At 45.9% G+C, this 25,251-nt stretch overlaps 1 protein-coding gene across 6 annotated transcripts in view; it reads left to right on the top strand.

Moving 5' to 3' along the window:
* Nucleotides 1-25,251, top strand: part of MARCO (macrophage receptor with collagenous structure) — a 334,342-nt gene that overhangs the window by 260,010 nt on the left and 49,081 nt on the right. Inside the window, exons 1-2 of one of the 6 annotated variants that reach the window (XM_073305240.1) lie at nucleotides 7,453-7,639; nucleotides 13,366-13,523. The exons of the other annotated variants lie outside the window; for them this stretch is intronic. The gene's annotated coding sequence lies outside the window, so the exon portion shown is untranslated. Of the gene's footprint in view, nucleotides 1-7,452; nucleotides 7,640-13,365; nucleotides 13,524-25,251 lie in introns of those variants that run through there. 6 annotated transcript variants of the gene reach the window in all.

Raw genomic sequence — 25,251 nt, 5'->3', positions numbered from 1 at the left:
CACCCAGGGTTTGTAGGTGATCTAACAGGAGACTGAAAATCTCGATGGTTTGATATTAAAAAGAATGGCTTGGAATTTACAATCTGTTTGGCTAGAAACTTCGACACAGTTTGGTGCTATTGCTCGCAAACTGGTCCCAACCTGGATGATAGTGTGAATAGGTTGGTTCTGCTTCTCTTTGCGCACACCGCATCTTGGACCGCATCTTCTCTTCTCTGAAGATTGATGCCCTTTCTTCTCTAGAGCTACCAGAGGGCAGCTTTTTTCTTCGCCGTACAGGACAGGCAGTTTCAGTTATACTGGACTCAGCCTGCTGGAAGCCTTGGATACCTATTGCCTAGAATTAGAGCTTACTTTGTAGCGGGAAACTGTTGCTCCTTGAGCTGAAAAAGTGACCTTTAGTGGACAATGCTGCTGTGAGCCGTGACCGTGGGCTTAATAACGCTTGGTCACTTTTTCCACCTGGCGTGGTGATAGAGCCGTGCTCATTGATTGTGCAGTGTAGAGAGGTGTGTGGGTCGGACAGTCAGATTTCAGACCATTTTAAAGAGACAGATACTTCTCCAAAAAAAGGAGGACTTGTGGCACCTTAGAGATTAACAAGTACATTTTGTTAGTCTCTAAGATGCCACAAGTCCTCCTTTTCTGTGTACGGATACAGACTAACACGGCTGAAACCTGAGATACTTCTCAGTGTTTACAAAGTTCTCTCTATAATATTGACAAGCACAAACATTTCCGCATATTCCTTCGGTTTCGGAATCATTCCATTTCATATTCACCGATCAGCTGAAAAGAGATCACAGATAACTAGACAAAATGTAATAACTCGAGGCAATGTCAAACACACAGCGAGATACAGGTGGGTAGATATGACTAGGACAGATAAATTATAGGTAAGATTAGAAGATAAAGAGGGATAGAAGATAAATAGAACACTACACGTTTCATGCTCCTTCTAAGACGAGGAAGCAGGACAACACGACCTATGCCAAAGAAAACATAGTTTGGGGGGAATTCATCAACTCCCTGTCACCAGAGAAAAGATTCATTGTAAAAGACAACTTCTTTAGGCAACGATCGGAATTGAACGGTGAAACCATTCCGTTATTACGATGGCGGAAACTGTAATGGGACGGGAAGCTCATTTCTGTCACCACCCACCATTATTTTAAAAGTGAGTTGAAGAGTTTGTTTGCTTCGTAAAATACCCCTTTTAAGTGCAGAGCATTTCCGTCTTCGGTCCTGCGGGAGAAAGGGGGGTGGGAGTGTTGCCGTCTGAATGTAAAGGGACTTTGAGTTGCTGCGAGTTAAGCCAGTGCTGGGGATAAAAGAAGAGGAGACCAAAGAGGGAAGAAGGAAAGCTGGAGCGAACGTGACCCTGATTTTGAAACTGCCCAGTCATGCTGAGGAAGAGCCCGCTGTGTAAATCACTGTGGTTTCTGCGCGGGTGAAGAATAGTAAAGCAAATCAGTCTCTCGTTAGACTGAGCAGCCACATTGAGTCGTGCTTGGTTGTTTTGCCGCTTTAGAAACTTCTTGTTGCTGCAGTTATTCCTCAAGACTACAGGTGATTAACTTCATGTTTAAGAGCAAAATAAAGTAGCCTCGAAACATTAAAAGGAGAATGGCTAGACATATGGGAAACAGTCTTAAAAGCAATGGGATCTCTCGTGGTCTGGCGGGGGGCTGATGGCCCTGCAGGGCTTGTGTCCCTGGTCTGAGCTTCCTTCAGCGTGTTCGTGTATTCAGCTATTTTTAAAGTACCCGGCTCTGCACTCTTTCTGTGTGCCGGAGCGCCTCGCTTTGTCTCTGGACACATTTGTACAGCGGCATGTAAGTGTCAAAGAGAAAGATTAAATCCATGTTCAGGGAAGCTGTCCTAGTGTTGCGGGATTTGTCGGCACCTCGGCTCAGGGGAGATAGAAAGGAATCCCCTCCTGTCTAAAGTTTCTGAAGACAGGAAAGGAGCCAGCGTTTGCCAGATACCCACTCAGGAATCCCCCATCCAGCCGAGCCAGGTACCTTACAGAAGGGGAGTGGGGCAGCGTGCGGGGGAGTGAGGGTGGCTGGAGGGGGGAAGAGGTTGCAGTGGTTTCTGCCACTCTCTTGGGAGCGTTTCGAAGCTGGCTCGCTTCGCCTGTGCCAGGCTTTGATGAGCTGATACTTGATCAACTCGGTAACCACCGAGATCATCACTGTTTTTAAAAAGACTGTTCTGTTCCAAAGCATATGCTCTGATTGCCTGGGCACGTGATCCTAATGCGTGCGGACGGTGCCGTTTACACTAGCAGAGACCAGGATTCAATCAATGGGCCGAGATGGGGGAAGCCCAGTGACCGAAACCGTCTCCCTCCCTTCCTCCAGCAGGGCCAACTTTTGCACCAGACCCTTCGGTCCTTAGGACTCCAGGATCACGGCGTAAGCCCGCAGCGCAAAGGGCACCTGCCCTGGTAATCCCCACCCCTCAGCCTGCTGCTACTGCCCCCAGGGCCAGCTGCGGAGGGCAGCACAGGCCCGAGCCCAAGGGAGCCTTGTCGGTGACGGCCTTAAGGCTTGACTCAGGCTCCGGGGGAGCCGAGATCACCCCCGGCTGCCCCGGGACCTGCAGGCTCACTGCGGTGCCGGAGCAGCGCAGGGAGAATGGTCCCAGGCTCTGCAAGGCGCTGGCCCAAGCCGGGGCGCTGGGAGCCTCCTCCTGCTTTTGCCCTCTGCCCAGACCGAGGCGACGGGCAGCCCGGGTCCGGGTGAGCTCGGCTCTGACTGCCCGCCGGACCACCTCGCTTCCCGAGCACAGACACACCCTGCCACTGGACAGCGGGCAAAGGTTACAGGCCTCTGCAGTGCCCGGTCTGGCCTGGAGAACCCGTCCTGCTGGCCAGGCCTTTCAGGTCAAACCCCAGAGCGCCCGATCCTGCTCCCAGGCCAGCCAGCAGCAGAATCCCCTTTGAGTCCAAGGGGGGCAGAGGTGCTGGAACTGGGGGGCTGCTTCACCCCCGGCTCTAAGTGGTTCCCATTATAGACAGGACTTAGGGTGTGGTTCAAGGGCTCTCGACACATTGCTCCAGCGCCCCTGAAGGGCTGGTGGGTTACAGAGACACAGAGTGCGGGGCGCAAGCCCTGGAGGTTTTGTTCAAGAACAAATAAACCTGGATTGTATCAATCCGTTTTAAAGGCATTCTGTGTTCAGGGATCCTGCGGCAGGCCAGGCATTCTGGGCGCCGAAATCACTGCCCGGTTGTGGAAGGCCGGAGATTTGCTGGGAGGTTTTGTTGCTAATGCAGCCCACCCCTCTAGTCCACGCCTTTTCCACCGGCTTTGACCTATTTAAAATGGCCCCATCCTTAGTTAAAAGAAAGCCACCGCAGAAGGGGGTTTGAGATCTGAAAACTGCCCCGGATCCGAAATAGTCCCCCTGCCCCACTCTTTGTCAGGCTCCGGCCCGGGCCTGCGTGGAGGCGGGGAGCGACATGCCCTCAGCTTGGCTGCAGAAGGAGTCCGCAGGGCTGTAAAATCAATAACAACAACTGTGAAGTTGACAGAACCCTCTTGGGAGAGACGCTGGGTTCTGGAGCCAAGACACCAAAGAGAAAGGGATTGAATCAGGAGTGATTTATTTAGGCGGGGAGGGCAGGTGGGAAGGCCAGCTGGGATATTTTCTAGACTGGAGAATGACTTCACAGTATTGTCGTCCATGTCATGTTGTCCATGCTATATGTTTTATTTTAATTGACAATCGCCTGTGGAACACCCCCTGAAGGGAGGCGGAGGGGGCTACCCAGCCCTTTTAAGATACATGCTGGAGCTGAGGGCTATTTCCAAGGTATGACATAGGAAAATGGAAGGAGCACTCCCAGCCCTGCAGCCAAATGGAGAGTCCCTGGCTGGGCTAACAACATCACATTCCTGAGCTACACAAATGATGAAAAAGTTCCAGTTACTGTCTAATGAAAGGCCTCCATCTCCCTTCCCCAGAGGTTTCCGATGCACATATAATTAGCTCTCAATATTTCATGAATATGGGGTTGATTAATTCCTTTTCACTTGGGAGATTTTACATTCCGAGTTTTACCATCACTGGCACTTTGGACGAAGCCCTGAACCTGGGAGAAGTTGTTGAAGTTTGGAACTGTTTCTTCTACCTGGCTTTCAGGCTTCCTTACAGATCACCTCTTAGCCCAGCTAGGCACAAATGTGAGATACAAGATGTGGCAAAGACCCAAAAAATGATTTATGCAGGAAACTGCTCATGCTCTGTGGGATTCATTCCTTTAGCGCAAATAATTCTTTCTCTAGCCTATGTTTCAAGCTCTTTGTTTCTAGGACATTTGGGTGGAATGGAGCTAATTTCTGGACTAAAAAAGAGTGACATCACTGGACAAGGTGTGAGAGATGCTGCAGGGCCTGTTTCCATCAAGACGTTATGAAATAAACCTCCATGTTCTCTTACAGTTTTCCACAGTATTATTTTAAAATTCTTCTGATTGTAAGTAAATGAAATAATATGAGTGAGAGTTGGTGATGCATCTCTTAAATGTAAAACAGGACACACCTCTCTTCTTAGTTTTCACTGGGTCCAATAAAACTAATACATGAGTTCTTTGAATCTGTTTCAATTTTCATGTCTATCTCACTTTACTTTGACAGGGCCTAAAATAATAATGGCTTTAGGAGGCAGTAAAAGCTTATTAGTGTTAGGCTATGAGGCATATTGGTTTGGGCCAAGATTATCTAAAGTGACTAGTGCTTTGGGGTATTTAATTCCATCATTCCAATTTGTGATGTCTTAAAGGGCCTGGCTTTCAGAGGGTGGGTGCTCAGCATATTCTGAAAACCAAGATGTCTTAAACTGTGTGCTTAAAAATGGAAACAAGCCCAACTCGCTGATCACTTGTGAAAATATTGGCTGCTAGAACTTTTTCCTGTTGTGTAGGAATTAAGATCCAAAGCCTATTGAAGTAAACAGAAAAGTTCCCTGACTGACTTCGCATCAGGTCCAAAGCGAGTCAATAGGTTCCTGTCTCTGTGTAAAAAGCCCATTCGAGACAGTTGAAAGGTTCCAATGTACGTCAGGGGGCTTTGGATCAGGCCCAAAATCATTATAAATCTTTCCAAAACCAAAATAACTATTTAAAGATGGTTTCTTTTGAGAAGGCAAAGATTTCCCTCATGACCTACTCATGATCCTGTGGTTTAAAAAAGAGAAGAATAGAATGATGATCTCCTTATGAAATTCCAAGGTTCTTCGTATGGGTACTAGGTTGTGCCTGGCATCTTGTGTCTACGCTGCAATATAAGACTGGGCTCAGACTCAAGCTTCAGTCCAAACCCGCCTTCTGTCTACACACAAGTCTCTCAGACTCTGGCTTGGACCCTGCGGGGCTGGAGGGTTTGAGCCTGAGTCAAGCTGAGACTGAGGATTTGAGCCCTATTGCTTTGCAGTGTACATTCAGCTTCCTTGGCCCCTCATTCCCCATTCAGATCCTGGGAGTCCACCAAAGTCCCACAGTCCCATGGGCCAATTCCTTTGTCCTCTCTATCAGAAGAATCTCCAGCTGGCTCCAGGGAAATGGAATCAGCCCCCCCGGTGTCGTGCAGCAGCTCATTGAGACAGCATTTACCCCTTCTGTTGTCTTCTGAACACCATTGGAGAGCCTGCTGTGATTGCAAAGAGGGCTGAACAGAAGAGTCCTTTGCAAAGTAACACTGTTTCATGGTCATGAGGGCACAGCCAGATTTGGGTAAATGTCTGGTGCAAGGCCAGAAAAACAGAGGACTTTAGTGAGTGTACCAGGAATTACCATGCATGCCAGCAAACAGCAAAGAAGCTGGCAGCGTTACTAGTTTACTCGACCGCTGACCAGTGCAGGGAGTGGCTGAAGAATGAGTACAGGAAAATCAGGGACCTGATCTGCACCTCAGGCAACTCGCCGATATCATGCCCATTTTATGAGGTGTTTGACCGGGTGCTGGGCACCGTGCTAAGTGCAGAGCCAACAGTGCTGCATGTTGACCTGGTCAGCCAGGATGGTGACCTGCTGGCCCCAGCATCCAGCATGGGGAGTGATGGGAGCTAGCCACAGGTGCCGAGTCAGGACATTGAAGTGACTCTGTTGCTGAAACCAGTCCTGGAGGAGACTTCGGAGTAGGAGCAGCCGCACACCCTGGGGCCATACTTTTGATGCCCCCCGACCCCTAAGGAACTGCCTGCCAAGGAGACTACAGCAGACATGGAAGGGACAGAAGCTGCCCCTGAGGCCAGTAAGTTTCTGACTCCATGTTAATGTCTATTAATACAGTAATGGCGGGGATTTCCATTCTATGAACCAATGCAAAAGTTATTAGAAGCCCCAGCTCCCAGTGTATAGCCACAAATGGTATGCCACAGGGGGCGTGGCTTCCTCACCTCGTCACCCCCTACCAGGTGCCTTTCAAAATGGCGACTGGGAAATGTAAATAGTAAAAACTCCTTGAAAGTAAAGTTTCACTTAAGCAGGCGCAGATTTTTGCTCGGGGCTGAGAAGTCCTATTTCTTAAAAATAATAACCTGACATTGCCATGCCTGTAAGTACGCCACTCTGTAACCACTCAATGGTGTAACAAGCCACCTGGAAACAGTGAACTGAATTGGGGCGGAGGCGGGGAGGAAATGCTTTGCCTTTACAAATCTAGTCCACTTCAGTTAAAGGTAGTCCTTGCAGTCCATAGGTGACAAAATCATTGGTGCCAAATTCAACTGAATTTGAAATTTTTTCAAATTTTTTTCCAGAAATGTGGCAGGGGAAAATGGGGAGGAAGGAGGCTGGCTGTGGAGTTCTGTGTGTTTGCGTTAAGCTCTAACAGACTAAGCCATGTGTAAGCTAATGCATCATCCTGTTGATTCCCTCCTGAATTCTGACCCAATCCTGCGTGCCGATAGGTGCAAACTTTTCTTGAAGCAGGAACTCCAGTTTGGAGCAGTCACATTTCAGGGACCTCGGTAGCTGACCAGCCCATGCAACTCATAGATGTGCTGTAAGTTTGAATGCATCGGCGACGTACACTGCAGGTTTCCTACCAGCAGCTTGGAATAACATCTCCCTCAGGCACCACAAGAACAGTGGTATCCTCCAAAACGTGGAAGGCCTGAAATGCTAGAAAAAGCTTTTGCAGCACAGCCATGGATGGCACTCCCCCTAGCCCCAACCCAAAGAGTTCTGCAATTTTTAGAAAACAAAAAACAGCTTTGACTTTTTTACTTACCATTGTCTCTGCACTTCTTTCATTGCGATTAACCCAGCTCTGTCTAGGGAGGGTCTGTGGTCTGAAGCATCCCTCTCACAATAGACGGAAGTTCAGTTTGGAAAAGTAACATTATCTGAAATTATACAAGGATTTTTTCTGTGCTCCTGCACTGAGCTACTTGAGACAATAACCCTCTGTATCATGTCCTATTTCAGGGCCTTTGACCTCTACTAGCTGCAGTGCCTCCATAGCTTGCCCACATTGCATCTGAAACCTGGGCCAACATATACTCCCACAGATGGTTCCAAGAGGAAGTGTTTCTGTTATGACCTAACGGTTGAAGTTCTGGAGAGGGCCAACAAATAGGCTCAGTACCAAAGACAGAGGGACGGACTTACAGCTAGAGTAAAAGCATGGTGAGAGGCAAGAGAAAAGGTCGGGCTGGCTGTACAGCTTAAGGATGGGGTTTCAGTGCAGGAGCAGGCATTTGCTTCACAGTTTCTGGAACAGGAATGGGGGCCAAGGGAGGTGGACAGAGCTCAGCAGAGAAAACTGAGAAGTGGTCATGTCATTCATAAGCTCATTGCATGGCCATCAACCTCCCACCAATTCCCCAGCACTGAAACCCCAACCCTCACCCTACAAGCACATCATAAAGCATTATTCCCCCTCTTCCCTTGGGCCATACAAGTCCATAATGTGGGACCACAATGCATCTTCTGCCTGGGTGCATCCAGCTACAGTAGTGCTAAGCAGACTTTCTGGCTGAGCATACTGATTCAGCGGCCCCTAGCTGTCATAGATCCAGTCAGGGGGAAATGGTTCACCTCTGGCTTCACAGAGATTGTGAAAAGCCCAGCAAGCCACAGTAATATGCACATTCTTGATGATCCTGGAACACAAACGGGTCTGTAAACATCTCCAATGGGATTTCAATCTGTCAAAAGCATATTTAGCAACCTGCTGAGAGTGTAATTAAACCATCTTTTGCCAGGGCCACTGAAATCAGGATACAGATTCATAAATCAAGGAAAGGGGGGGATTTGTGGGGGTCCCCCAGGATAATGGTGGGGGCAGTAACTCCACTGATGACAATGGCATTTGGTGGGACTAATGTCCCAGCCTGTCCATGAATGTAGATGCCTGAACAATGAAAAACCCTGGGATTGTGAACTTTCCCAATGTGGTCTACGAAGGCCTGCATAACAATGGAGTAATGGCCTTTAGAGTTTTCATGTGCTCTTTGAGGAGGACAAACAAGTCCCATCCATGGCCCCAGCACAGTTTGGAAACCTCATTCTCTCAAGGCCATGAATTACTTCAGGAATATCTTTTATGCCTGCCACCTTGGGGTAAACCACATGGCTGATTGCCTTGGAAACCTCTACCACCTCTTTACCCACAGTCGACTTTCTAACACTTAACATAGTCCTGTTTGAAATTCACACCTCCTGCAATTCACACCCCTATAGTCCATTCTGCAGCACAGTGCAGACAAGCCCTTACAGGGCCAGATTCGTTTCGGGGTTCTGGCAAGCCTTTACGCTTTCTCTTTTGCACTGACAGAGATAATTCCAGCTCTAATTTCTGGTGCAGAGAATCCATGTCTGTGACTTTTTTGTCATCCTAAACAAGCCAACGCATGTGTGTGTGTGTAACCTCACAAAGCCATGTGACCCCCTTTTTGGTTACTTATTGATTTAGTACATGGCTTACTTGCCTTCACAGTAATCCAGAAGTTCTTCTAAAGCTCAGTAACCCTGATCTTGTCCCTTTATTGACCACATTAACTGGCAAGGGGCTTCAAGGCCCCCCATGGCAATTTGTTCTGGTGGCTTGTGTTGTTGAACAGCTCACATTCTCCAATGGTTTATCAATATGAACATTTCCCCCTTCAGGACTTCCTTTGCCAGAAAACATTTCACCAGTGTGATGCTGTGAGAGAAAGAACAATTCATTTGCCCATTAGGCTATTTTCTCTATTGATGCAAATTGGTATAGCTCCATTGATTTCAATAGAGATATGAAGCTTTACACCAGCTGAGGATTTGGCCCAATTAAGACACACTTCTCCCCAGAATCTGCCTTTCTCCTAAAAGTAGCCCTATTGTCTTAATATTTTGATTAGACAAACGTAGAGAGCTTCCTTCCACCGTTCCTGCCACTGGATCAGACCTATGCCTGAGCAGGGTCCTATGCTGCTTGAATGGAGACATCACAAGCTCTCCTCCCATTAGAGTTCCATTGTTGAAGGGTGGATGGTAGCTGGTATGAAGCTGTTGCGTCTTCTCCTGTCCCCGCTGTTAGAGAGAGAAATAGGGCCAGCCTAGGAGTTGTGGTGGAGCTTGACTGGCAGAAGATGGTAAGAAAGAACAACTGTAACAACATTAGTACCACCGGACAGGCTGAATTCTGGAATTGAGCACAATACTAACAGATTGTGGACTCTGTCCTGCTGGGCCCAGTCCCATTGTCTTCATGTAAAAGATGTTCTTAAGAACCTACCCGCACCATCTTTAACTACCTTGGGGGACAGGGGAAGTCATGGCCCATATGCCTCCTATATGTACCTGAACAGCTCTACTCTACCCCTCTGACCATTGGCAGTGACCTCCAAGATCTTACATTTTCGTCTCCTGTGCAAGTCCTATGTGGAAGGCCCCACCCTGAAATCTCGTGGGTAAAATTTACTGATGTAAACATGGGGTGACCTCACTTGTGTTATCCCAATGGCATTGCCCTGGGGTAAGTGACAGAAAAATTTGGCCCTTTTGGTCATCTAGTTTTTAAAGTGTGCATTTAGTACTAATTCATTTTCTTTTAAAGAACACAACTGCTATTAATGGTTTAGGTGCCAAGGCTATTTGGCTATTGATTTACTGAGTCTGTTTTTTAATTTGCCTGTCAAAGATCTGGGGCCCACAACCACAAAAGTGTGTAGGTGTTGCAGTCCCCACCATCACACCACCTAACTTTTAAGCCCCTGTGAAATCACTGGAATCCACAAGGCCTGATTGAGGTGCCTAGGTTTGGTGTGCAATAGGCACCTGAGGCTGGGATGTACAAAAGCCAGAATACTAGGCAGGGAGTTGCCTAAACTAGCTAATGGGAGAGCTTTTACCTAAGCCCCACTCACCTCAGAGAGTTTGGGGCTTTCTCTGCTTATGAGCCATAACCAGGAGACTTTTGTGATAGTCCAGGTCTTGAACCCAGGACTGGAAGTCTCCAGAGAGCCACATCCTGGCCTCCACCCACTGTCTGCTGAAATTTTGCAGGCTGGGAAACTAGTAAGACTATAAATAGCCTCAGCCAAGGCACCACCCATGGGAACTCTGATTGGAGGATCACCTGGCTCCACTGGTTGGTCCAACTGTGCTCTTTAAGTCAGAAGGAGGCACAGGAAGTTTGTCAGAGCAGCAAGGTGATTTTGATTTCCTGTTGTGGCTGTATTAGATTCTGCTTGTGCAAGCTTCATCCCTGCCTTTGCTCTTGCTCCATGCTTGATCCTTGCTTCTCCTCCAGTTCCTGCCCTTAAGCCTTGCCTCCAGTCATCAGTTACTGGTCCTGACTCTGGCTTCACCCCTGGCTCGAGTAACTGGCAGTTGACTCTGGTGCTGACCCTTGTCTTCATGGCCCACGCTGGATGCCTGCTCTGCCCACTAGCCCTGACTCCTGCTCTGACTACTAGGCCAGCCTTCCTACATCCCAGTCCATAACACCTTCTCCTGGAGCAGGTGGTTTAGGCACCTAAACCATTTCTTGCAAGAATGGTGCCTTCCTAACTTCACACACACCAGCTGAGGAGACAGCAGCCTCCCTTATAACCTTTAGACCAATGGTTGGGGAATTCTTTCAGGATGTTGGAGACGTCAGTTCAATTCTTTCTCTGCCTGATGAGAAGGGATTTGCAGCGGGGTTCTTTACCTCTTGGGTGAGTGCCCTAGTCACTGAGATGTGGGTTATTTGATGTGAGAATCTCTTCTGTTGAAGAACATCCATTTTGTATTAAATAAAGATTAACTAGGTCAGAGAGTGATGATGACTCTATAGTCCAATGTTCTAGGGCCCTCACCTGAGAGGTAGGGAACCTCTGTTCAAATCCTTTCTCCTTATCAGGCAGAAGGGGGAATTAAACTGGGGTGAGTACTCTAGGCTAAAGGTTATAAATAGGCTTGGCAGAATTTGGTGGTGGTGGTTGGTTTTTTTTGGGTTTTTTTAGTGTTGATGGATAATGTCGATGTTTTGTTTTTTAGCCCTTTTTTATTTTTATCCATTTAAATTTGCACAGTTGCTGGAACTTATGGGGGCTTAGTCAATAATTAATGACAGTAGATATTTATTCAAAAAATGAAAGCTTTATAGCCATTAAAACACAATTTGTCATCATCACATGACAAAATATACACAGTAAATATCCTTAAATCAAGCTCTGCTATGTTCTCAAGCTGCATTTTTCTTACTTTACCCATACATTTTAATTATCAATGGAAATATATTTTCATTGGTTTGTGTGTGTCCAGTGAAATTGACACTTACTTATATTTACCAGTAAAATTCTAATTCTCCCAAGCCTAGTTATAAGGTGGGCCCCCTCTAGCTGTTTTGTGGTGCTCGGGCCCTGGAGACAAGATAAGCATTGGCCCATCTATCATTCCCCTGTTTGAGGATCCTACTGGGCTGAGATAGCTGTCTGGGCACCTGCCTGAGGGAGGAGCAGTGTGTGTGCCCAGAGGCAGAAACTTAAAGGCCTAGGAGAGTTTTACTGCAAACATTTTGGTGCCCAGTGAGTTGCGGCCCTTACAGGGTTAAGTGTTAGCTGAGTGGGGGTTGTGTGAATCGCAGTAGTGCCTAAATTCCTTTATGGATCCATGGTGCATACAGACCTCAGCAGCCAGGTAAAGAATCTTTTGGACTAAATTCTCAGTAGGCATAAATTGTCATCGTTCTGTTGGTTTCAATGAAGCAGTACTAGTTTACACTAGCAGGGAATTTGGCCCTTTAAATTTATACCCACAGTAATGCACATCTGCGACTGGGGCACCCAGAACACATTACTAGCTGAAATGGCCCATGTTGCAGTTGCTTTTTCTTGGGTTGTTAAGGGCTTGCTTTCAAATGCTTGTTTCTAGCGACATCTCGTGGTTTCCTTTAGGTACTGCAAGCAAACTATTACACATGCCTCTTTTTATTGGGATTCCTTACACTGCAGAAGCTTTATGAAAGTCAGTTTGTCTTTTGCGCTTCTCATGATACTTTTGCCCTTTTAGATGGGGTTGATGCATCATACAAATTGGCTCCCATATATTTTTGTGGCTAGGAAGTGAGTAAAAGCCCTAATTTCCTTGTACATGAACCTTAAGAGTGAGGATATCTCCAAACTTGATGACGGCAGGAATGGCCTTTTCAGTGTGTTTTAGTGGAAGGCAGATTTCCTTAGAGATTCCTTAGAGATTGCTTCTTGCATTCTAGAACACTAGACACACACAACATCTTGGTGCATTGGTGAGGTCAAGACCACGATACCATGCACCAAGAATTAACTTCCCCCAGAGGTTTCCTCACGGCTCACTTAAGGACAGGGCTGCACAGTCAGAGAACTGATCAAACAAAAGCCATCAGTGACAAATAGTGGCAGCCTTGGAAAAGCAAATAAACATTGCCACATGGAGGACAAAAGGGTATATTTAACTTTGATCAATCAAAAACCAGTGAGTAGGGAGAGAAATGTTAAACTTAGAGATGGTAATAAAGAAAGATGGGGCTTTAAATTTTTTCAGAAGTAGTGGATTGTGTTCCTTTAAATTAAACTATAGTTTTAAAAAATATATAAAGAAATGCCTATGTTGATTGGCAAAACTACTGAACAGTAATTTAACCAAGAGAGGCAATATTTATAAAGGACCCCTCCCTCCCACAGGTCTTTTCCCTGACTGTATCTATCACCAATGGTGATTTCTTTATCCCAATAATGCAATGGAAAGGCAGGTATAGTATAAACAAACAAGGTATTTTATTAAACAAACCACAGAACCATAAAACCACTCAGTAGTTAACACCTAATATTGGCAGTAAGCCAGGACCGCAGAACAAAGAAGTGGCTACAGAGAACATCAAATAATCAAGTACATCACCATCTCTGCAGAGACACACAGGACAGGTAACACCACAGACCACGGATCATGACTGGAACACAGACGACCACTGAAAAATGACAACAGGGACCACTTGGAACTTCACACAGGATCAGGAGGAACACCACACAGGACCAATGGAGGCAGGAACACGAGGATAGCCGGGCGGGTAAGTGAAGTCTTCTCCTCTTCTCTCTTGATGATAGTGCAAGCATGGCTGCCACTAGGGGGACAGCATTTGGTGCTGGGCGCACCATTCCTTCATAGTCTCTCATTGTCGGGCAGATCACCCATATCATGTGACTCTTTCCCGCCGCTATTTCTCCTGCCTTAGGAAACAAGTGAACAAGAATAGGGGACCAAAAATGGAGGGCAAACAACAGCTACGAAAATAAAAATGGTGAACTGGCCTAACATCTAATAATGCTAGTTTAGGGTTTGATTTGGCCATCGTTAGTCACACTGGGCCCGATACTAGCATTCATTCATGCTCAGTAGTACTTTGTTCCATGAGTCAATCCATTGGGACAAGCCATGGAGTAAGTTACTACTCAACGTGAATAAGTCTGAGATACTCCGGCCCACAGAACAGTATCTTATTACACGAGTAGCCTCACTGATTTTAGTGGACAGAGGTGCGATTCAGCGTGAGTTAGGGTGGCAGAATCAGTCCCATGGGGATTTATTCCGTTCTATTCTCTTTAAAATATTCAACACCCATCACTATGGTATCTGAGCTGGCAATGCTGTTTGCTGTAGTTCATTGTATAGCATGGGATTGCCTTCACATTGCACAGAAAATTCTGTTACATGTATTTTGACACCAAGTGGTTTTTTTTTAAAATGGGTTTCCCATGTACTGACACCAGCTCAGACTGTCTTGCTGGTAGCCAGCAGCGCATGTAAGCTACTTTGTCTTCCTTTCCCACTGGCTAATAACTTTCTTGGCACCAACTTTTCAACAGGTGGGATGAAATCTGACTGCTTCATTGCTCACGATGAGGAAAGATTTATGGCAAAAGACATGTTGCTTATGCTTTTATGGAAACTGCTATGTAAAGACATATAATGCGTTATGGCAAGGGTCCCACAAACTCAGAGAGAGCCTCAGAACAGCCTAACAAATGATTGTCCAACTTGTCATTTATATGCTTAAAATATGGGTGTAAAAACAGGATGTAAACTGAGATCACTGAAATGGCTCTGTAGCTAAATTTTCCATGTCTTTGATCATAGAATGCTCCATCACTCATCCAGGATTAGATAAGGTATTACAGATTTTAAAAAATAGTTTCCCAAGTGCACAGAACAATGTTTTGCTATTTGATTAGACACCACGCTGATCTGAGTCTCTTCAAGTAGCCATCAGCTCCTTGTCTTTGATTGCAAAAGGCCGCATTGTCCAAAACATAACTATAGCTTTTTCACATGAACAGGTCAGCAGATGAAGAACTCTGTTCCAAGGCCTTTCATTGAAGGTGCGCACCATTTACAGATGGTGTCCAGACTTTCAGATCCAAATCTTACCTGCTGTATTTGTGTTAATGATCTATATTCCTTGAATAACTTTATTTATTGTTACATTTTGAAATATATTAGATGGTAGAAAATCCACTAAGTAGAAAATCCACTACAGTGGCACATCCTTTCAATACAACAAATACTTTTTCCATTACAACCACTAACTATTATAAAGACTGATGAACTGTAAGAGACCAAATGAAACCTTGTAGTGTTGCCTATTAAACCTACGGAATCAGTCTATTGTTTTGTTTTGTCAGCTGGAATGGACCATCCCATTAACTCAAAGGCTGGCTTTTGATATGTTATTAGATGAATCACTAAAGTTGACTGATGACTGTCTATGATATATTAAGAATGGAACAACAGCATTCCTTGGGGTGGGAGAACAGATGTATTTCAGCAGAACTGGAAGTTGGTACCTAAGGGATACATCTGTGAGTAGTTAAGAAGAATATTAGTGAATGTTTGTGTTTATTTGGGAACAGGAAAAATTGTTGGTCAACTTTAACTGGTATCCAAAGGAACTGTAGTTTCACTAACAAGTGATTGTCACCGAAGGGGAGTAATCATCTTGTGCTGGACTGCAAGCTGATGTAATCCCAAATGCTAATGGAAGCTTTTGACACATCAGGGCAAATTAATCCCTGGGGTAACTCCAACACCAAGGATAAATTTGGGCAGGTCTCCCTCTACAGATGTGGACTGTCTGTGTGTGCTTTTCTTCTCTGAGGTCATCATGTTGCGCTCTGACACTGATCAGAGAAAAGGACAAGTAGTAGGTTTGGGTGAATATTTCCACATGTTGTAGCTAAATTTAGGGCCAAACTAAGATGCTTTCTCTATCTCCCTCTTAATTTATTATTTTGTCTCTGTTCACGCAAAATTGACAGTGAAATATTCATTTAAGAGGTCCCAATTAAAAGCAGAGGCAGTTATTAAAAGGGAGAAGGGGAACTGAATTCTAACTTCACAATTAGCTATCATGTCTCTTATAGGAACACTCATTCTGGGATGGACCAAAATATATCATGCCCTTTGCTTTTTAAAGCATTCTTTCAGTTAAGGCATGTGTCTTCCTTTGTGTCTGGAAAGCAAACATTATAGCCCGCTATGTTTATCATCGTCCTTCCATTGTTCAGTATTTGGGTGACATGTATGTTAAAAACATTTCTTCTGTCAGCTGGATCTCAGTCTGAATTTGAAATTCTGCATATCTCAGAACAGCATAAGCGCTATGCCTCACTGCAGTAACTTCATATTTATTAATCGCACTTTCATGGGAGAGTTGATCTGTATACTGGCCTATTTAGACTACCTGCTGTGTGTAGTTCCTTACCTAGTTTATAGTCAACATATTTTTCTCCTTCATATTATGTTTGCAGTATCAGCATCAGCAGGGGGACTTAAAAACATTGCTTCATTTCCACAACTACTGCAACTGCTTCTAACTTGCTAATAATGCTACAATATAATCCTAGATACCACATGATAGAAGTGCCTTTGTCAGTCTTTTCACGGCTGTTCCACTTTTGTGCACCAGGTAGCAGCACCATCACCATTTCACACAGTGCACATGTGACCCCTCGTGTCTTGCTTGTTAAAGGCAAACACTGCTCTACTTCCACCTTCTAATGTTCATCTCTTTACTTGTATTCATCAGTCAAATTTATTTCTTTTAGCGATAATGTGACATTATTTACACAGACGTTAGACATTTTGGGGCCCTAGCACCAATTGTCCCTACCTCTCGTCAGCCCTGGCTATCTCCTCACTCTTTCCTTCTAGTCAGGATCCATACTGAGTGGCTCACTAACCAGTGACAAGAGGGAAAAACATTGGCAAAAGGCTCTTTGGGAAGTTGTGCTTCAACTTGGCTTCCTCATCTGTGTCTGGCTGCTTGTTAGAACCTCTGCAGACAGCCCTGGTCAGGATGAGATTCCAGGGGAATTTGGGTGAGTCTCTTTGCTGGGCCTACAGTCCAGAGAGAGCTCATTCTACTAATGCTGTGGTCTCTGGAGATGCCAGAGAATAATAATTCCTATTATTCACAGCATAGCAGCGATATGACCTGCTTATGTACACTCTACCAAAGCATAGCTCAGAATTATGCCAATCAACCGACATCACAAAATCAATAATGAACATACAACAAGGGGTCAGACTCTTGGACCCCATGTACTGAATATCTCCAGCACTTTGGCCTCATGTCTGTCTGTCTTTTCTCTGAGCTGTGTGTGTGCCCTGCTACAACCTCATCGATGTTCATCACACCTCACCTTCATGCCATCCATGAAAGAGCCCTCATAAAGGGACATAAAAGCCACACGCAGGTTTTGCTTAATATTATGGAGGAAACTTTTCTATCTAGTAAGCTGGATGGGTTAAATCTAGGGATGGAAGAAACTTATGCAATTCAAGATTCTGCAAAACTCTCAGACTAAGGTCTTGTCTACGTGGTTATATATAGGTCTTGGTTGACCTTGAGCCCCTTCCCAAGTGATACAAACTAAACCATAGAAAGACCCACTGCTGCTGGAATAAGAGTATCCTCATGAAGATTTTTCCTTCTCCCCATTTCCTTCTCCTTCATTTCACAATCTCACCTAAGTAGAACGTGACACCAGTAATGTTCAAGTAAAAATATCAAACCTCACAGGATTTCAGTGAGTTTGAAATTTAAGGGAACCCAGTTTGCCCTCCATAGATAATCCTTCCATTGGCTCCTGAGTCTGACCACCTATTGAGCTAATATGCCACAGAGTCCTTGGGAATGGCAAGACTCAGATGGTACTACTCCTGGAAGAGTAGTATATCGTATATCTTCTTTGGGAATTACATTCTCAACCCAACACTTACCAAGGTTAGTGAACCAACTAGACAGCTGTATCAGGCATTTAGCTCATTAGGCAGTAGAGACAGAAATGCTTTGAAGACAGGATTTGTAATGCACAAAAATGCCAACTAGTTCTTAATCAATGCCACCAGTAAACATAAGGAATGACTTACGCCTCTTATTGCTTTGCAGTTGAATGTGGCCCACTTTATTTTCTTTTTGAGGTATCCTCTTTGGTTTCCACATGAAATATCCATCCCGTATTCTGTGTTGCTGTTCTTCCCCTGCATTTTCAAGGTCCCTGATTCACATCAGCTAATCAGTATGGTGCGAAGTAAGTGCCTGAGCAAGTAAGATTTTAAGAGTGCACCTGCAGATTGTCACTGCATTAATGGGTCTACTGCTGAGCCACAGGAAGAGAAGGGAAGAAGGAGGCTGCAGCCTGCTTCTTGTCATGGTTTCCTGCTGAAAATGATTATGAATAAGCTTCATTCCTTGATTAACTTCACAGCTTCATACAAGCGAAAAGAACTGGGGAGAATGCAACTGTAGGTCTGGCGTCTCCTAGTTAAAGCCGCTGACTTTACTTGCTGTACGTTGCTGTGATTCATTTCTGGGAGCTTGGTGGCGTCAAGCCTTTGAAAAATAAGATCTCTGGAAATAGAGATGATGATGATCATGCTAAAGGAAAAGAAGTCTGGACAGTCAGGGTCTGATCGTCTGCTGGTGTAAATCAGTGTGGCTCCATTATGCTCAGTGGATTTGGACACTGACAGCTGGGTTTGTATTTAAATACAGGTTTGCATTTAACAATGTGCAAGCTGTACAGTCAGTTTTTAATGCCCGCTTTCCTAAAAGAATGGATGTTAAACCCATTCCAGCCCAGCTCAGCAAAGCTGATTTAAGAGTCCAACGTAGAGGCAAATGTATTATTTCCTTGTATTTGTTCGCCTCCATGCTTTGGGCCCAAACCTGTCAGGTACTGGGCACCTTCAACTTCCATTGAAACCAATGTGAATTAATCATCACTTTGCAGGACGGGGCCCCTTAAAATAAGGGAATTAGGCTTTATTTATAGTTCCATTTGCCCCGTGTATTTGGGCAGTGATATTTCACAGATGAAGATTAAAAATGATCTCTAGGTTTTCACCTTCAGAAAATACATTTTTATTTCTGACCAGTTTTTCCATAGAGAAACTTTCACCTAGAGAGAGACACTTAATTACTGACAACATGAAGAACTTAATTGGAAGGGTTTTCTAATGAATAAACTCAGAAAACTTTTGGCATTTCCAAAAACCAGGGGCTATGCACAGCACTAACTGGGGAGCCACCGGTTGGCTACATATTTTACCTGCAACTATCATTTCCATAATAATGGCATTTGCCACCTTGATTGGCCATCCTCAGAATGCCTCCCCATAGTAGCCACAAAGGATATAATTTGGCAGGTATTTTTGGCTAGTTAAGTGATGTTACTGACTTTGTATGAAGGTTGTGGTATAGAAAGAGTCTATAGTGGTATCACAACTGCAGGGGTGAACTTTTCTGTATTAAAACTTATCAGAGCATCAGAGGAACATGGTAGGAGTCAACATGCCCGCGCTGGGCTTTTTCAGTTCCTGCCAATGACTATCTGTAAGAAAAGCCAAGGCATATGTGCACAGACCTGCTTGCAGTGAAAAATCTAGCTGTGATTAGAGATGGGTCCAAACCAAAGCACTAGTTCTTAGTATCCCTAAACTTTGGGTGTGTGGTCTGGGGAGATTTGACATCCAGATCCAAACTGTGTGGTTCGATCCTCTCTATGTGTAGCTACAGGTAAACGGCCATCTAGTATTGTACCACAAGATGGAGCAATTACGATGCTACATGTCAGGCAGCTTGTTAAATGAATCGCTGGTCCATGAGGCACAGAGGAGCTGTTTTCATTTGTCTCTAGCTGCTAATGATCCCAGAATCATTAGTAGGCTTAATTGCTTCTCCCCCCGCACCTGGACCCAAGATCGACGTAGTCCATGTAGGGGTAAAACCCACCACCACATCCCCTTGTGCGAGCACGTAGTTCTAGTACGAATCAAGGGCTGTGTCCACACTACAGCTGATGTTGGCATAATTATGAATAAATCACCCCCTGAGCGACATAAGTTACACCCACCTAAGCGCCAGTGTGGACGGTGCTATGTCGCCTTCTCCTGCCAGTGGAGCTGCTGTGACTCGCAGGGACTAGGATAGTTACGTTGACAGGAGAGCTCTCTCCCCTCGGCTTGGAGAAGCGCAGCTGCTTCAGTGCAGATGCGCCGCTGCAAACTCTCTAATGTACCATGCCCTATTCTGACCAGGCGCCCACACTGCAAAGAAAAAACTGCGGCACTGAGTGTCCAAGCCGGTCACAAATACAAAGGGCAGGGTAACCACCCTTCCGTCCACAGTGCTATAAAATCCCTCCTGGCCAGAGGCAAAACCCTTTCACCTGTAAAGGGTTAAGAAGCTACGGTAACTTCGCTGGCACCTGACCCAAACTGTCCAATGAGGGGACAAGATACTTTCAAAGCTGGAGGGGGGCAGGAACAAAGGGTCTGTCTGTCTGTGTGATGCTTTTGCCGGGAACAGATCAGGAATGCAGCCTTACAACTCCTGTAAAGTTAGTAAGTAATCTAACTAGAAAATGTGTTAGATTTTCTTTTAATGGCTGGTAAAATAAGCTGTGCTGAATGGAATGTATATTCCTGTTTTTGTGTCTTTTTGTAACTTAAGGTTTTGCCTAGAGGGATTCTCTATGTTTTGAACCTGATTACCCTGTAAGGTATTTACCATCCTGATTTTACAGAGGTGATTCTCTTACCTTTTCTTTAAATAAAATTCTTCTTTTAAGAACCTGATTGATTTTTCATTGTTCTTAATATCCAAAGGTTTGGGTCTGTGTTCACCTGTACCAAATGGTGAGAATTATTATCTAGCCTTCCCCAGGAAAGGGGGTGTAGGCTTGGGGGGGATATTTTGCGGGAAGACGTCTCCAAGTGGTCTCTTTCCCTGTTCTTTGTTTAAAACGCTTGGTGGTGGCAGCATACTGTTCAAGGACAAGGCAAAGTTTGTACCTCGGGGAAGTTTTTAACCTAAGCTGGTAAGAATAAGCCTAGGGGGTCTTTCTTGCAGGTCCCCACATCTGTACCCTAGAGTTCAGAGTGGGGAAGGAACCTTGACAGAGCCTGAGTCAATTGACTTGGGCTTTTGGGGACCAGGCTGCGGAGCTACAAATAGCAGTGTAGACGTTTCTGCTCGGGCTGGAGACTGACCTCTGAAAGCCAGTGAGGAGGAAGGTTCTTGGAGCCCAGGCTCCAGCCTGAGCGCGAACATCTACACTGCTGTTTTTCGCCCCACAGCCCAATTCCTCTCCTCACCTCCTCCCCCTGAGTCAATGGACCTGGGCTCTGAAAGTGAACAAAAGGGTGCTGGGGGAGCAGCCCCACTCTGTCTGTCAGCTCAGCCACTCCTTCCCCACTGCTTTGCACCTTGTGCAGCCATCCACACCGAAACATACTTCATGCCAAACAAGAGTACAATGCAAACCTGCACATCCCCTTTGGGACTCCACAGCAGAAAATCAAGCCCTTGGTGGCTGGCAATCAGCAGCTCGTATCCTCACAGTGTAAGGTAGGTTTGGTGATACACTTAGTACATATTTTTATAGAGTGCTCGTGCTGATGGCCTGCGAGGTGAATCGAGCAGCACATGTGCTCAATTTCAGGGAGAACCGCAAGTTCTTTGGGAATTCTCATCTATATTTGTCAAGTATGTCATTGCTCATATACGCAATGACACCACTGGCCAACGAATATCTCCATACAGCTCTCTGCTGACATCCAGCGGCCCATTCCATTGTTAGATGATGCCATTCAACACGTGATGTGCATGGCTGACAGTCCCAGCAGAGAGATGAGGGAGTGAATGAGCCCAGAGACCTTTTCTCCTCCCTCAGAGATGATCCCTCCACTTCAGGGATGAGACACGATGGTGGGCAGTGTGGCGAACACTGATTTGCCACTGCTGCTTTCATTCAGCTGGGTATTTTAGGATAGGAAGCTGTGTATTTGACTCCTTCCCTGGGAATAGGACTTTCAGGGAGAAGCTGCTATCTCTTTCAATGGACACCCTCTAAGTAAATAAATAACAATATCCCAGGAAGGTAAATAGAAGATACCCCAGTCCCACCCCTCTCCTGTCACCTGCCCCACTCATTCACATTATCTCATGTTTGCCTCATCCCACTCTTTCTTCCCATCCCCTGTTTTCACTTATCTTCCCTTTCTTACATATTTTTACTCCTCCTTCCCTTCTTGATCTCTCTATCTTCTTCTCCCTTTTACCTCGGTCTTTTTCTCCATCTAACTTTCTCCCCAGCAACTCTATGGTTAAACGTTTTATAAAGTTATGGGGCCCAAAAGCCCAGATCCTCAAAGTTACCTAACTCCCATGCCCTATGAGGGCGAGAATGAAAAGAAAGAGGCTGGTCATTGAAAGAGGTGATGAATAGAAAAGACATGGTAGAGCTATACAAAGTAATGAATGGTAGAGAGAAAGTGTATCACGTGCTCCTGCTTCTCCATGAAACAAAGATAAGGGGACATCCAAAGAAACTGAAAGACAATACATGCAAGCCAAATAAAAGGATACACTTTTTACCCAGCATGTAATTGACCTAAGAAACTCACTACCACATATTACTGGAGATTAATAGGATTCAAAAAAGATGTAGACATTATAATGAGAACATCCTACACTTACATGCGATAGACTAATGTCTTATTTTAATTTTTAATAAGGGTTATACACCTTCATTCTTCAGGACATAAGCCAACCACTGACTGCTGGGGGCTGGAAGGAAATCTCTTCTAGGTGTTGACCACTGCCGTTACTTGCTTCTTCTGCTGAAGCATCTGTTACCAGCCATTGTCTGAGAGAGGATGCGGACTAGATGGACCACTGGTGTAATTTGTAAGGCAACTCCTATTCTCCTGTGTTCACCTCTTGCTCACACGCTCAGGGCTGAGAAGGAATTTTCCCCCAGGTCAGATTGCCAGTGACCTGGTAGGGGTTTGCCTTCCGCTGCGGGGGGGGGGGTGCAAGTTTCTTGCCAGGATTATCAGGGTATATTTTACTTAAATTCCCTGCTTTTATGGGGGCTTTGAGCACTGGTGCACCTCAGTCCCTCCTATTCTCTGACTGTGGCATATAATAGTCTGGCCTCCTGTGGGCTGTAATACTTTGGTTTAATTTCAGTTGTTGGGTTTAGTGTGTGGTGGTGACCTGTGATATACAGGTGGTCAGATTAGATGATCTGTTGGTCCCTTCTGACCATAAACCCTATGACCTCTCCATCCGCCCCCAGTATCACTCAGCATTTGGGAGAATGGAAAAGTGGCCTGTCTCTTTCTGCTTCCCAGGCTCCAAGTCTGGGCTTCTTTACAGACCACTTCCACACCACCTGGAGACTTGGGTTCTTCATGGCTGAGTTTTATGGAGATGTGGCCATACTCCTTCTACCACCTGCACTGCAGGGTGGACTCCTGGAACACATGGTCTTCAAGCTGGTTGCTTTCATGCAGCTAGTAGCATGTTGCTGGTTGTGCTTCAGGGATGAGTTTTTGGAGCGTATTTTTCACCCTGGATGCCGCTATGAGGAAAAGGCTGTCCTCCCTATGGAGCCCATTCTCTGAGCACAGGCTCATCTTGGTTGGCCCCAAGCAGAGGTGATTGATCTGCTGCTGCTGCCCTTACTCCAGGAATGGGATCAGCGAACACAGGGACTTCCCTGGCTTTTGCTCATAGCAATTCCCTTCTGCTGCCTTTCCTGGGGATGGTCTGCTGGAGTACAGATGCTGCTGACCCTGGGGATGGTCTGCTGGAGTACAGATGTGCTTGATGGCCTCCCCGGATGGACTCTCAGAGCACAGACTTGTCGATGCCTTGACAGTATCCTGGCTCAGCGATGAGCTGGGGTATCATCCAAAGATTGTGTAGGGTTGCAGAATGGCATTAATTGCTGCCTATGTGGTACCTGCCCTGTGGATAAAATCAGAGACTTCAGCCCCAAGGGCTGTCAAACTGGTGACATCATTAAGGTGCTCGTTCTGCTCCTAGTCCGGCATGGAGCCTGCTGCCATGCCTTCCTCCGAGGCCTCCCCTATGACTGGCAACTGTTTTATGTCCACCAGAGAGGTCTCCTCTTAGCTGCTGATCTTCTACTGGGACATCCTCAGGACCTCACTGAAACCCTGCTGCAAATCCACGTTTTCCTGTGCTGGGGGAGACTCCTCAATGTTCAGGAGGTTGGTCCCAGCTGGTATTGCTGCCTGACCAAGGTGAGGAGGTCATGCCTAGTGGCTGGTACAGGAGTCAAGCCTACTGGTCAGAGCAGGAATCGGGCCCAATGGTACAACAGGAGTCAGCAGCCAGGAATCAGAGCCCAGGGTCAGAACTAGAGTCAGAGGGCAGATGCCAGAGCTGAAGTCAGGAATCAGAGCTGAGGGTCAGAGCCGGGTTACCTGGCATCAGGTATGAGGCAGGGGCAAGGCTGGAACAAGGTAGGAGTGGGAGCTATTGCAGCTGTGGGCGAATGGTTTGAACAGCCGCTGAGCTGCTGCTGCTGGATTTAAGAGCCGGTCTGTTGACTCTTACCACCAGTCAGGTGGTGTAGCTGATCAGGCAGCTTACTACACGCCAGCTGTGTTTGTTGGGTTGCCCAGAGACTGACTCTGCTGCAGACCATAATTCCTGACAGGCGTCTCTGGATGACCTCCTAGACTGTGGCTGGTGGGACTGCCCACCTCTTGTCTCCCCTGCCTTGTGCTCCAGGAGGTGAAGGACACCCTGTCTCCTCCCTCTCTTGAATATCTCCTCTGAGGAGGAAACTCAAGAAGGAGGTTTTCTACTATGGTGGAGCCATTGTCTGTTCCCAGGTCATTCCATGTCTCCAGGCAGAGGTCCTCCGGACAGTGTCCATGGATTCTTTGGGCTCCTTAGCAGAGCAGTGACCGTTGTCCAGGGTTCTCTGCTCAGTGTCCCCATCACATTCCCTTGTTTCACACCTTGGATCCCATTTCTGTTTTATCACTGGTTGACCCCTTGTTTAGCTGATTCATCACTCTGTGGGCCTCCCACATTTGAAGGAGTGGTTCTTTTTTTGTGGTGAACCCCATCCACCCTTCCAAGATTTCAGATAGGCTGGTGAAAGCATTACGGCACAGGTCCTGCATCCCTGAAGTCAACAGGAGCTCTGCATCAGTGCCCTCATCAGCAGAGCACTTGAGTATGAGCTAAATTTAAGCATTGAGTAATCCCATCCCAATTCAGCAAAACACTTCAGCGCATGCTTAACCTTAATTGTCTGAACTGACTTCAGTGTGACATAAGCACCCTGCTTCAGTGCTTTGTGGAATAGGGATGGGATTACTAAAGTGCATAAAATTAAGCACTTGTTTAAGTGCTTTGCTGAGTGGAAGTTCAAGACCCAAGAGTTGAGATGCAGATCACCTCCAGA

The sequence above is a fragment of the Lepidochelys kempii genome, chromosome 11, assembly GCF_965140265.1.
Source record: "Lepidochelys kempii isolate rLepKem1 chromosome 11, rLepKem1.hap2, whole genome shotgun sequence".
Lineage (NCBI taxonomy): Eukaryota > Metazoa > Chordata > Testudines > Cheloniidae > Lepidochelys > Lepidochelys kempii.
This window is presented reverse-complemented; position numbering and strand designations above follow the sequence as displayed.